A 14,060-nucleotide genomic window follows, 5' to 3' on the forward strand; every position below is an offset into this window, starting at 1 on the left:
AGCTACCGCAGCATATTATTCAGTGGCACTATTCACAAAGTACAGAGGAACTGCAGGAGTGAAAAGAGAAACACTAAGAATTTTCTTTAAGGACTCCTTTTGAGCCATTAAGATTGAGAGAGAGAAAAAGCTTCTGAACACATTTGAGGGAGACATCTCCATAAAATATAGGCAGGATTTATATTTCAAGATAAAGATAGGACATGGAACCAACCTAAATGTCCATTGACAGATGAATGGATAAAGAAAATGTGGCACATATATACAATGGAATATTCCTCAGCCATAAAAAGAAACGAAAATGATTTATTTGTAGTGAGGTGGATGGACTTAGAGTCTGTCATACAGAGTGAAGTAAGTCAGGAAGAGAAAAACAGATATTGGATGCTAATGCATATATATGGAATCTAAAAAAAAAAGAAGTGGTACTGATGAACCTAGTTGCAGGGCAGGAATAAAGAGGTAGACATAGAGAATGGACTTGAGGACACAGGGTGGGAGAACGAAGCTGGGGCGAAGTTGAGAGTAGCATGGACATATACACACTACCGAATGCAAAATAGATAGCTGGTGGGAAGCAGCCACATAGCACAGGGAGATCGGCTCGGTGCTTTGTGATGACCTAGAGGGGTGGGATAGGGAGGGTGGGAGGGAGGCTCAAGAGGGAGGGGATGTGGGGACATATGTATGCATATGGCTGATTCACTTTGGTGTACAACAGAAACTAACACAGTTTTGTGAAGCAATTATACTCCGATAAAGATCTATTAAAAAAAAGAAAATATGATGGGAAAAATATCCTCTACACATTTTCAATATATTTATGTATATAATATATACACATATATGCATGTACATGTATGTATATTTGAAAATAAACTTAACAAGAAATTTTAAAGATAAAGATGGACATAATGTACCTTTGAGAATGGATTTGTCTCTTAGTAACTTAAGGTCAGAAAAGCAAACGGTAATAACTTAAAAATAAGCACACGTTTGGCAGTTAGGCCATTTCATGTTAACAAATCCAGCTAAACAGTTTCTATAGCTCACAACGTATTCATTTGTAATTCACCAAACGAAAGCAATTTGTTGTATGTAACAGAGGCAAATAAAAGTTCTGTGAAATTGTTCCAAAGTTTCCCTATAATTTAATGTATCTCCTTTTTATAGGGGACTCATATCTCTAATATCATGTTTTCTGTTTCCATGTTAGATATGAATCTATACATCTCGGTTCCATCCTTCATCATTTACTGGTAGCTAAATTATGGTGAATTACGCTAATGAAAATGTTCAATCTTGTTTCATTTACCCATATGCTAAATATTCAGGACACAGGAGGAAAAAGAGTATGTTCTTAGATAAGACAAACTTGTGGATTCCATGGATTTAAAGAACATTCTTGGAAGTCTCTTTATATTTAATGCTTATTGCATACATGAGTGAATGGATGGATATGTACATGAATGGATGGTTATGCAAACAATTAAGCAAACTACTTGATCACATCCCTCCCTTTGGTTTTGCTTCCTCTACCCTGTCAGCTGGTTATGAGCACCTGCAGAGGTTATTTTGTGAAGGACTATTTTCCAAGTTGGCCTTAGTAATTGGGGGAGTTCCAGCCTTAGTTCTGCCTCAGTTCTGCCCAACACTCAGCCCCACAGGCTCTTCCCTAATTGAGAGCGCGCACTGTTGGCTGCAGACACCTAGAATCTCAGCGGGGGAGCTGCCCAAGTCACAGACCTTGGTTCGCATTCAATTCAGCACCTGTGCAGTTGGCCTGTGGCCTTGCATCCCAGTCTCAGCAGTGACAGCTCCTGAGAGGGTTCCCACCTGGCTTTCTAAATCAGTGTTGCTCACTCAGCCGTGGGCTAGTCATCCCCATGTGGCAGGAGTGACGCCTATGAAAAGGTGAAGGGCCAAACACTTAGAGGAGAAAGTGGGGGCAATGCTATATTTTAATAAAGAGGTGAAAAAAGGTTCTGATAACATGGGGATATATTTTGAAAGAAGTTCTAGCCAAAGACACCACTCTCACTCCAAATGCTTATATGTGAAGAAACACTGCATACAATGAATCAGAAGTCACAGAGGCACAGACCCTTCAGAAAGAGGGGGTCGTAAAAGTCCAATAGTCCGAAGTCCTCCCTAGAGGTAAGGAAGACAGGAAAACCAGGTCTTTCCAGTGTCACACAGCCTGTCAATGGCAGACTGAGGGCAGTGACTTTACGTGTGTCTGCCGCTTCACAAAGCACATCGGCATACGCTGTCTTATTTATTACACCACGCTAACCCTGTAAATTAGGTATTTGTTACGATGCTATTTTACAACTAAGGAAACTACCTGTCACGCTCAAACAATCCAGGAATCAGCAGCTTGATGGTTCTTTACCCTTGACCTAGGTATTTGATAATAAATATTTGTAGAACTGTGCTGAACCAAGGTTTTCACTGAAGTTGACTATGTTTTACAGACTGAGAATGATTTGGAGATCACTGAGAAATACAAAACATAACTTCGTGAAGAACAAAGAAAGTAAATATAGAGATAAACTTTGAGCTATATAATAATAATTACGAATTGTGTTTTTCTTACAAATAGAATTAAAATACACAGCTCTAATGAATCAATTATAACACATAATTGAGAAGGTAATAAATGGAGTTAAATTGTTCTAAGGCCCATGTATTATCCAGGAGGAAGGTAAAAGTATTGATACTTTTAGATCTTGTTGATATATGTAGTTAATTATAATATTATGTACTATAATATATATTATTTTCTTTCAAGTAAATCAATAAAAGAATAGAAAAAGAGTACACAGCTTCTTACCCAGCAGAAGGGGAAATGGAATGATAGAAAGTATTTGGTCCAATAGAAGGGACAAACAGAGGAAGAAAACACAGGACAGGCAGGACAAATAAAGGCTCAAAATAAGATGGTAGATGAAACCTAATTATGTCAGCAATTGTATCAACATAAATAGACTAAATGCTCCAACTAGCATCCATGATTGGTCTGAACACAATTTAACTTTATCCGTTTACAAGAAATACATCTAAAACATTAAAATATATAAAAGTTGAAAGTAAAATTATGAGAAAGCATAAGTCAAAAGAATACTGGTATTCTATGTTAGTATCAGACAAGATAGACTTTCAAGGCAAAAACCAGTACAAGGAAGATATGTAGTCACTTCCTAGTGGTAAAAGGCTCAATCCTTCAGGAAGATAAAATAATTTTAAGTTGCTGTACTAGTAACACCATTGCCAAAAACTAAACAATCAAGCAAACACAGAATTACAAGGAGAAGCAGACAAATCCACAATCAGATTAAGAGATTAAAACTCACCCCTCTGAGTAAATTATAGAACAGGAAGACAAACATACCAGTATGAACACTGAAAATATGAGCAACATAATTACAAGCTAAAGCACATGGATGTACATACAATCTGCACATAGTACCGAACAATACACATTCTTTTATGGCACACACAATATTTAAGGAAACCAACTGTATACTAGGTCATAAAGTAAACCTATACAAATCTCAAAAGACTGAAATCATACAGAATTTCTTCTCTGACAGCAACATAATTAAGTGACAAATCAATCACAAGATAACTAGAAAATCTTCATATGTTTGGAAAGTAAGACACAGACTTCCAAGTTATCCATGGGTTAAACAGAAAATGATAAGGTAAATCAGACAATGTTCAGAGTGATTACAAACACATGACAAAATGTCCCGGACCATCTTTTTGTCATTAGACAGAAAGATCTAGAGAAAATGGAAAATTTTCTAAAAAAAAGTAACTTATCAAAACTGACCTAGGAAGGAATTTAAAACTTGAGTTGTAACATAACCATTAAAGAAATTGAACCAGTCATTTAAAATATTCCCAAAAAGGAAATTCTAGGTCCAAGTGGCTTGAACTGACGAAGTTCACCAAACGTTCAAGGAACAATTAAGAAAACAAGATAGAGCGAATGGTAGAGAAGCATTAATCAAAGAAAGCATGTCTGAAAAATACCTGGATGAGAAAGAAGACAGTAAATGAGTCCTCGTTATTGAACCTAAAAGGACTCCAAAAGAGTTAATTATTAGCTTTATCAGCAGTCAAAAAGGAAAGACTGGAATCCCAGAAAAATGTCATTTTCCTCTGGCATAATTATAGCAAGGACTGACCAAGCCCTTCCCCCTGAACTGCCCAGAGGATGGTGGGTAGGGGCTGCAGACCCTCCCACAAGCATGCCCTTGGGCTTCCCACACAGCTCACTGGCTAGGTATTATCTCTTTTAATCTTCACACTACCTCTGTGTTGTGAATCCTATTCTTATCTTAATTTTACAGATGATGAAGCTGAACTCTAGAAAAGTGATTTTCATGACCACATAGTTAGCAAATGGCATGGCTGGGGATGCAAGACAGGCCAACTGACTAGAAAACTCATACCCTTAGCTTCTCCTCTACACCTATGTTATTAGTGGTCCTAATGAACCTCCCAGCAGGATCCATCAGGAATGTGTGCTTCCCCACAACAACTCTCCTCTTCCTTGGCACAGATAACCCAGTGCTGACTATTTCAAAGAAGCATATGGTGCCCAAGGATTGACCTTTGGAGAGCTATGTATAGAATGTGGACATTCTGAGATTTGTGCCATTATGTGACAACAGGCGGTCAGCAGTTACCCATAACAGTTGTTTAAAATAGCACCTGGAAAATATTCAGTATCTTCATAAAATGGGGTTTGACAATAGAGACTACCCCAAAGTAGAGTTGTTGGGATAACTGAGTTAATATTTGTCCTTTATGTTAACCACCAAGAAGCAAGCAGTCAGAAGGCATCTCTGCAAAACACTGTTCACCCCTGCAGCATGGCCAACCAGTGCTGTGTCTGCCCAGCCCCAATTGCATTACATTCTGATAAACATCATGGACAGTTATGAAGAACACCTAACTTTCATAATTTTGGCTCCTCTCGAGAAGAAATATCCCAAATCTGAAGGAGGGTTGGAGGTGGAACAAATCAATTCAGCTAACAAGCATGAGCCTTACCCCAGTGCTCTGGGCTTCAGCATCTTGAGTTAAGGACTTGTCATCTCCCTTCTGGAATAAATTTCCCCTCTAGACACATTACTTTCACTCCCCTTATAGCTGTACCAGGTTCATACTCTAATTCTCAGATTTTGTTACGTGAATCAGTCCAGTGTGTAACACTGAGTCTGAGGAATCATGAGTCATGTGTTACACACATTTCCCATTTTTATCTTTGCTTGGTGGAATGTGTTGTAGCGTTTTAAAATAGATCTTGGTCTCCTTGAACCTTTATATTCAAATTCATTCTTAGGGTGAAAGAAAAAATTATGAAGTCAAATGTAAAGAACAGACTTCTTGCAAACCCATGACTAAGCAGCTACCCTCAGTGAGCAGAGAGAGAAGTCCCCATCAGGCCACTGCCCCACCAGCACCTTCTGCTGGTCCTTCAGTCCTGAGCAAGAAGACTGGAGGACCTGTGCCCCCAGCATGTATTTGTACTGGTGATGCAGACAAAATAAGTTAATGCATTCAGAATTCCTAATAAGTCTGACATCCAAATGTAAAGAAAGTGGAAACTTTGAAATATGCTGAATTTTAGAGAGGGGGTGTGCCATTTATAGGAGCCCAAGAATTTTAGTGTAGTGGGTGTAAATTTCACAACCCATAAACTCACTCTGTTACAAAAGTATTTTTTAAATCTCTATTTCCAGCTCCCCTTCTGCTGGTTAGCAGAACATTTATTAGCTGTTATCTTTGTAAAGTAGAACTGGATTGGGAGGAGGAACTTTTTTTTTACTTTGTATACTTCTGTGCAATTTTACTTTATTATTTTATGAAAAAGGGTCCATTTCTCCTAACTCCTAATGAAAATCCTTTTTGGACAAGATTCAGATGAACTCTGCTACCCAAGGAAAAGCAAGTGGTTGATGGTGATGCTTCAGAATTCTCCCAGCAGAACATGGCAGCAGATATGTTCTCCCCCAGAAGCCACCTTGTAAAACTCGATGTTCGAACTGATGCACCTACAGGTTACTGTTAAGAAACTGGACCTCTCTTAAAAACTTAAATATAAGATATGACACCATAAAACTCCTAGAAGAGATCATAGGCAAAACATTCTCTGACATAAATCATACCAATGTCTCCTTAGGTCAGTCTCCCAAGGCAATAGAAATAAAAACAAAAATAAACAAATTGGACCTAATCAAACTTACAAGCTTTTGCACAGCAAAGGAAACCATAAACAAAATGAAAAGACAACCTACAGAATGGGAGAAAATATTTGCAGAAGATGAAACCGACAAGTGCTTAATTTCCCAAATATATAAACAGCTCATAAACTCAACAACAACAACAAAAAAACAAGCAACCCAATCAAACAAATGGGCAGCAGACCTAAATAGACATTTCTCCACAGAAGACATACAGAGGGCCAATAGGCACATGAAAAGATGCTCAACATCACTATTTACTAGAGAAATGGAAATCAAAACTACAATGAGGTACCACCTCACACTGGTCAGAATGGCCATCATTAAAAAGTCTACAAATAACAAATGCTGGCGAGGGTGTGGAGAAAAGAGAATCCTGTCACACTATTGGTTGGAATGTAAATTGGTGCAGCCACTATGGAAAACAGTATGGAGGTTCCTCAAAAAGCTAAAAATAGAGTTGCCATATGATCCAGCAATCCCACTCCTGGGCATATACCCAGACAAAACTATAATTCAAAAAGGTACACGCACCCCTATGTTTATAGCAGCACTATTTACAATAACCAAGACATGGAAACAACCTAAATGTCCATCAACAGATGAATGGATAAAGATGTGGTGTGTGTGCATGTGTGTGTGTGTATACATGTGTATACACACACACACATACACACACGTGCGCGCACACACACACACACAATGGAATAATACTCAGCCAACAAAAAGAATGAAATAATGCCATTTGCAGCAACATGGATGAACCTAGAAATGATTATACGAAGCTAAGTAGATCAGAAAGAGAAAGACAAATACCATATGATATCACTTATATGTGGAATCTAAAATATGATACAAGTCAACATATCTATAAAACAAAAACAGACTCACAGACATAGAGAACAGACTTAAGGTTGCCAAGTGGGTGCAGGGGTAGGGGAGGAAAGGAATGGGAGTTTGAGATTAGCAGATGCTAACTATTATATACAGGATGGATAAACAACAAGGTCCTACTGTATAGCACAGGGAACTATATTCAATATCCTGTGACAAACCATAATGGAAAAGAATATGAAAAAGAATATATATTATATATAAAAATAACTGAGTCACTTTGCTGTACAGAAGAAATTAACACATTGTCAATAAACTATACTTCAATAAAATTTTTAAAAAAAAGAAATTGGGCCTCTAATAAGATACAGAAACATTCTAGTGCCAGAAAATTGAGTTCAGTAAAAGCTGGAGGTAGAGTGGTAGGACTAATGAGGAGGGCAGACAGTGAGTGTGGACATCCCTATCGGCTCAATAGTTGACAGCCAGCACGGACAGGGACAGCTAGAGGAGTGGGGTAGACAAGCCCCGGAGTTCTCGTCTCTGGCTCTCTTCATTCCTATGAAACTGCTTAGCAAAAGCATTTCTATGCAAGAGCATGACTCTTGCTGTTTCCCTAGTCCTAAGCTGTGTGGCATTTTGGATTTTGCAAATCATTCGGGATGGCCATATGGCATCCTAGGTTTAATTGACTGAAGTTGGGCATATGGCAGTGATAGCACACCTATCAAGCAAGTAAACCATACTATTTCTGCAGTACAAACAGTGTGATTTCCTGCCCATATCTGCTGTTTCTTAGGGTTTCCCCTAGACACATTCTGTGGTCTTGGTCTACTGCCGAGTGCCACAGCGAGCCCTCTATCTTCTAAAGATCACAGGGCTACTTCTCTGATGCACAGAACCTTACACAGACGTTAATCATCTGAATAGCCATTTGGGCAAAGTGGAAAAACACTGGGAACTCTAGACCACTGAGACACGCATTTCTGCAGGATCTGGACAGCTTGTAAATTTGGGAGACTTTCCAAATTTTCCTGTTACAGAGTGTATCTTTACTCTTATCAGGCACTCAGATTTTTTTTAAAAAGAATATTCTTAGCATTTATTTGTTAACTCAAATCAACAAATTTATCCTTTTGTAATAAGATATAAGAAATCAGGTAGGCAGTACTCAATTGTGATTACTGAAGCATGAACATTTCATAGCTACTTCTGGTTTAAGACATCATTAAATAATGTGTTAAACGTAAAGCTGAAACACAGTATTTGGGACACCTTTCAATATAAATGCATAAGTTAAATGTTTCCTGGGCTCAAGAAAACTGTTGGGTGGATTTGGGATTTTAAGCCATTAGGTGAGACTGAACTCAAACTAGTTTTGATGTTTTTAAAAAAACAGCTCGATAAATTATCTTACAGCATATATACAGATAACAACTACACAGATCAAGACATAGAATGTTGTTAGCACCAGAAAACCTTGAGCTCTTTCCTAATTGCAAATGTTTTTGTAACCGAACAGGATCCTATGGGCCCTTCCTGGGACAGACCCTTCCCCCATATCCTCTGTTTTATCTCCTCTCTGAAATACCTAGATAATAGTACCTGATGCACTTTTCCTGAGTTGTTTTACAGATGTGAAAACTACCACCAAATGGAAGAAATTAACTACTTGATGACCATAAGCATGCAGCCCTCAGACCTACTGGCACCTAAGGATTGATAATGTTAACCCCTGTGACACTGCCCTGTTACCTCACCATTAGCCAATCACAGAACTGTGCATGAGCTGATCATATAACCTGAGACTCCCCTCCCTCACCTTGCCTTTAAAAATGCTTTCCTGAAACCCATCGGTGAGTTGGGGTGTTTTGAGCACTAGCTGCCCTGGATTCCTTGTTTGGCGCCCTGCGATAAAGGCTGCACTTTCCTTCACCACAACCCAGTGTCTAAGTTTGGTTCATTTTCTCCTCTCCAAAGGTAAGCAATAAACTTTGGTATGCGTCTTCCTGGTTTTGAACTTTATAAATGGAATAATGTAACATGTATTCCTTCATGTTTGGCTTCTTTTTCCATGTAATGTTTGTGAGATTTATCAAGTTAATTGTACTTTGTTTTATTCACTAATGTATGGTATTCCTTATATAAATAGCTTGTAATTTCTTTATTTTACATTTGAAGGAAATGGGTTGTTTTCAGTTTGGTAAGATTATGAGTCACTTCTTAGATCAGAAAGATTTTTTAAAAATTTCTTCTTTCATAATTTAAAGAACAGTTCCTCTACTTTATACACGTAATGACGTGTTCTGAGAATATGTAGGTATGTTTAACAGGCTACAATTAAAATGACAGTGGTGTAATGACATGTTAACATAAGTGCTTAGTGTTGTATTTGCAATTCATATTCCAAGTTTAGGATGATCACTTGGGGTATAAAATATTTATTTGCCCAAAGTGCATCCACAATTAATATGGCAACTGCTGACGGAAGGGTTCCAAATAATCAAATATCATTTTGCTGAGTAATCAATTTGCCAAATTATTTAGGAATCTTTGAAGTGTTGATATTTCTGCCTGTAAAATGGCAAACAGTCCTAGATCAAGCATAAGATGATTTTACAACAATTTTTTTCAACTAACTAGCTTCTAGTGATTTGATTCAGAGCTTTTGAAGGAATTACAAATTGGTTTAGGCTTTTACAGAGTTCAGCAACATTTCCAAAAAAGTTTTGCCATGTATTGCTTCCAGAAATGTGTATAGAGAATGTGTGTGTATGGGAAAAACAGGATGAATGCACAGAAAAATGCTCGAGGCATCATTAAGAATTATTTGTAATGGTAGAAACCATCAACCTTAAATCGTATGATCATTAGGTATAATCATGAGAATATCTTAATGCATACAAGTATTTGTTGATTAAATAATATGCTAAGTACCATGAGACACCCTGGGAATTATGTAGTGATCAAGACTGAGAGGTCCCTGAGGTTTCAACTGGAGATGGTGACTTGTAAGATCCTGAACTCACTTCCTCCCATGGACACCCGGAATCTACAGCTACAGACGGAACAAATTTCCTCTGAAAAAACCCTAAAGGCTGGCTGGGCAACTCCTATACGTTGGGTAAACAAGAAACTAAAACACATCAAAGCGGGTAGGAGAGGCTGGGACACAACCTCACCACAAACTTCACCCCCCCACACCCCACCCCTCCCCCAATTTCTCCCTGAAGAGCCAAGCCTTCCTACCCCACATTGGGCACCTCCACTTTTAAGACCTTCACCTTACAGACGAGCCCCCCAAACATCTAGAACATTTGAAAACGAACAGGGCTCCAGTCCTGGAGACCCAAAAGGCTCTAGCAAAACTGAGAAGGGCTCTTAAAGGGCTGGAACGCCCGGACTCACCGCCCCAGGCTCCACGCAGACATGAAGTTAAGGAGGAAGCTCGTTTGCTTCTATTAAACGCGGCGTGTAGTTTAGCTCGCTCACCTGCGAGCCACCGGCATCCTTCCAGGGAGACAGCTTGGCGCCATCCCCTCGCCCCAGCCTGGCTCCAGCCACCGGCGCCATCAGTTTTTGTTGTTGTAAACTATAGGTCTTTCTATTTTCCTCTTGGCAGGTGCCCTCTTCCTCTCCCTCTGCTGCACTCCAGAGCCAGTATCGTCTGGAAGGAAGCTTTCACAGGTGTCTGGTGCCGCCGGTTCGGGGGCCGCCGTCCAGGGAACTCTGCTCAGTCACGCGGCTCTGCAGGCCGGGGGGGGGGGGGGGGGGGCGGGGGTGTCTTGTGTTCCTGGTCCCCACAGGACTGGAAAAATGGAGAGACAGTCGTGGCGGGCTACCACCCCCAGGACACTGCACAGACAGCTCACTGACACATACTCCCAGTCTTTTTGAGAAAGAGCCCGTTTGCTGGTCCAGGAGCTCTGGCCTGGGGCGCATCATCCTTCCAGCCTCAGAGAATGGAGGCTAGCGGTCCCGGGCTTTGCGCTCTCCCTATGCCTCCCTCCAGCTCACCAGCACCGCCCAGAAAGGAGCTTATACTCTTGTCTGGTGCCCTGGTTTTTGAGGTTGCCACCAGGGAACACCTCTTCATGGCCTGGCTCTAGTGGCCCACAGGACTGTAACCAACAGAGTTCTTACACACTCACCACCCACAGGACACAGGAAGACGCAATAGATCCAGGAGCTCAGTCTCTCTGTGAAAGTGGCCCATGAGCTCATCATCCATCATAACTGCAGCCTGAGGGGCAGGCATCTAGTTAAAGACCAAGAGGTCCCTGAAATCATGAAGTTTGGAATTATAAAGGGAAATGGACATTAAGGAAATATTCATCCAAATATTTATTTAGTGTTAAAAGTGGTTAGTGCTATACACTAACTAAGTATATACTATACTTTCAACACCTTGGGTTCTGAGAGTTCTTTATAGCTTTTGGTTACAAGTCCTTTATCAGATATATGTTTTGTAAACGTTTTCTCCCAGCTGGTGGTGTCAGAAACTTATTTTAGCCTGCTGGCAAACTAACAAGTGATCCTACCAGGGTGTTAAAGACACTGGCAGGACACACGAAGCTCCTGGGTTAGAGAAAAAGAACTTTGGAACTGCATATTCACATCTGTTTCATTTGCTCCCCCAAACGCTCCAAGACCCTTGAGGGACATGGAAAGGCCCAGGTAGGCACTGCACACAGGGTGGATTTGTGTCACAGCTGAGAAACCCCAAGTTTAAATCCCCGATCACTTAAAGAGGGCTGATGGCAAAGCTACCCAACCTTTGCCCTGGTCAGGAAACAAGCATGCCCTTTGCCCCAGTGGGAGCCTTTATCTCTATCTTCCAAGGGTTTTTGTTACATATAGCTTTGAAAAAAATAGTCCAGAACAAAAGTGGTTAATGCATTTGCTCAAACACATGCAAAAAAAAAATGAAAGACCCAAGGAAAATCACCTCCCAATACATGACTTGTCTTTTCCTTCTCCTAGCAGTGTCTATTGAGGAGGAGAAAATTTTTGATAAAGTCCAAATTAGCAATTTGTTTTATAATAGATCATGCTTGGAGTCACATCTAAGAAAACTCTGTCTGATCCAAGATCTCAAAGGTTTTTCCTATTTTTTTTCTAAACGTTTTATAGTTTTAGGTTTTATATATGGGTTTATGATGTTTAATTTTTATATATGGTGTAAGGTAAGGATCAAAGTTCATTTTTTTTAACATATAGATATTTAATCACTCTAGCACTATTTTTTGAAAGATCATACACTTTCTGCTGAATTGCCTTTGCTCAGTTGTCAAAAATCAGTGGTCTGTAAATGTGTGGGTCCATTTCTGCACTCTTTATTCTGTTCCATTGATCCATTTGATAGATTCCGTTGATGTGTCTTGATGCCAATACCACACTGTCTTGATTACTGTATTTACAAGAGCCTTGAATTCAGGTACTGGTAGTTCTCCAACTTAGTTCTTCTTTTTCAAAGTTTTTTAGCTATCCTAGATCCATTGTATTTCCATATGAATTGTAAAGTCAGTTTGCCATTTTCTATTAAAAGCTTGATGGGGTTCTGATGAAGACTGTGTTGACTCTATAGACCAAATTGGGGAGAAAAAATATCTTAACAATATTGAGTCTTTTGCCTTATGAACACAGTAGATCTCTCCATTTATTTAAGTCTTTGATTTCCTTAGAAATGTTTTATAGTTTTTCAGTGTACAGGTCTTACACACCTTTCATCAGATTTATCACTATGTATTTCATTAGTTTTTCTATTTTCTTTCTTTCCCTATCTTTTTGCTTTCAGCTCTTCTTGAGTGTTTTTATCCAGACACACAGAGAGGTGTCACCTTGTAAAAGTCCTCTGACCATCTTTTACTTTTTGCGTTGTATAGTGCACTTATATTTACTTTAATTACTAATATATTTTTGCGCAGACTACTCAGACACAAATTCCCATGTTGCCAGTAATGCATGGGATACTTCCCAATCTCAGAGCTATCAATAAGCTGATGCAAAACCAGGAAGCTACTATGTCTAAGGTCCCTCAGCCCAAATCCTCTGCTTGCCACCCAGCCCCTGTAAGGGTAAGCAGACCCTGCCTCCTGGTCCAGTTGTTGCTTCCGAGAGAAGCAGACCAGAATCAGACCAAGTGCTCTCCTGCTCCCTTCCCCCAGTTTCAAAGTACATTATCCTCAGCAAAATGGCAGCCACTCTACTTATTATGGTGTTCCACACACAAAAAGTCTGCGTGTCAGCCAAATGACAAATTTCAACATGCATTACTTTTAGACCACGCTGAAGAAAAAATCTGGTGGACTGACTTGAATCAGCTAATGAAAACCAGTGACATTTCTCGGGTTGAGTTCAAGTCTTGAAATATCCAGATTCCAAAAGAAAAGGAAATAATATTAAGAACCTATGGGGGAAAGAATATTGTAATCAATAAGTAAAGGTACTAATTATAGGATATATTTGAAAGACCTCAGATTTCCAAGGGAAACCAAGTACAAAAATAAGGTTAGAAACTGTGAACTCTATTTCTTTGTACAAAGTCTTAAATATCTCCCATGTGTGATGGCTGCAACATAAAAATGCCTAAATTGGCCAGATTCATTTTCTTTCTAGCATAGTATTGCATCTTATACTGGCTATAATTTTGTCTCTATATTGTATCTTATACTGGCTATAATTTTGTCTCTTCCTTTCATTTATTTATTAAATAACATTATTTGGTACATTTCTATGTTACTGAATTAAATGTCCATATAAATTAGAATGATTTTGGTGTTTTTGTGGGCTAACATGTCGATGTTTGTTTTAGAAGTAACTTTGTATTATGATATGAAAGCACCATGCTGGAGATTCCCAAATAATATTTTCTGCCTTTCATTTCTATCCTTTAAAGAAACCCAAATGAACTGGCTATTCCATATTCTAGGAGGAGACCCTATGTATATTACGATTAAAAAAAAA

Source organism: Leucopleurus acutus (genome assembly GCF_964270905.1).
Source record: "Leucopleurus acutus genome assembly, chromosome: 7".
Taxonomy (NCBI): Eukaryota; Metazoa; Chordata; class Mammalia; order Artiodactyla; family Delphinidae; genus Leucopleurus; species Leucopleurus acutus.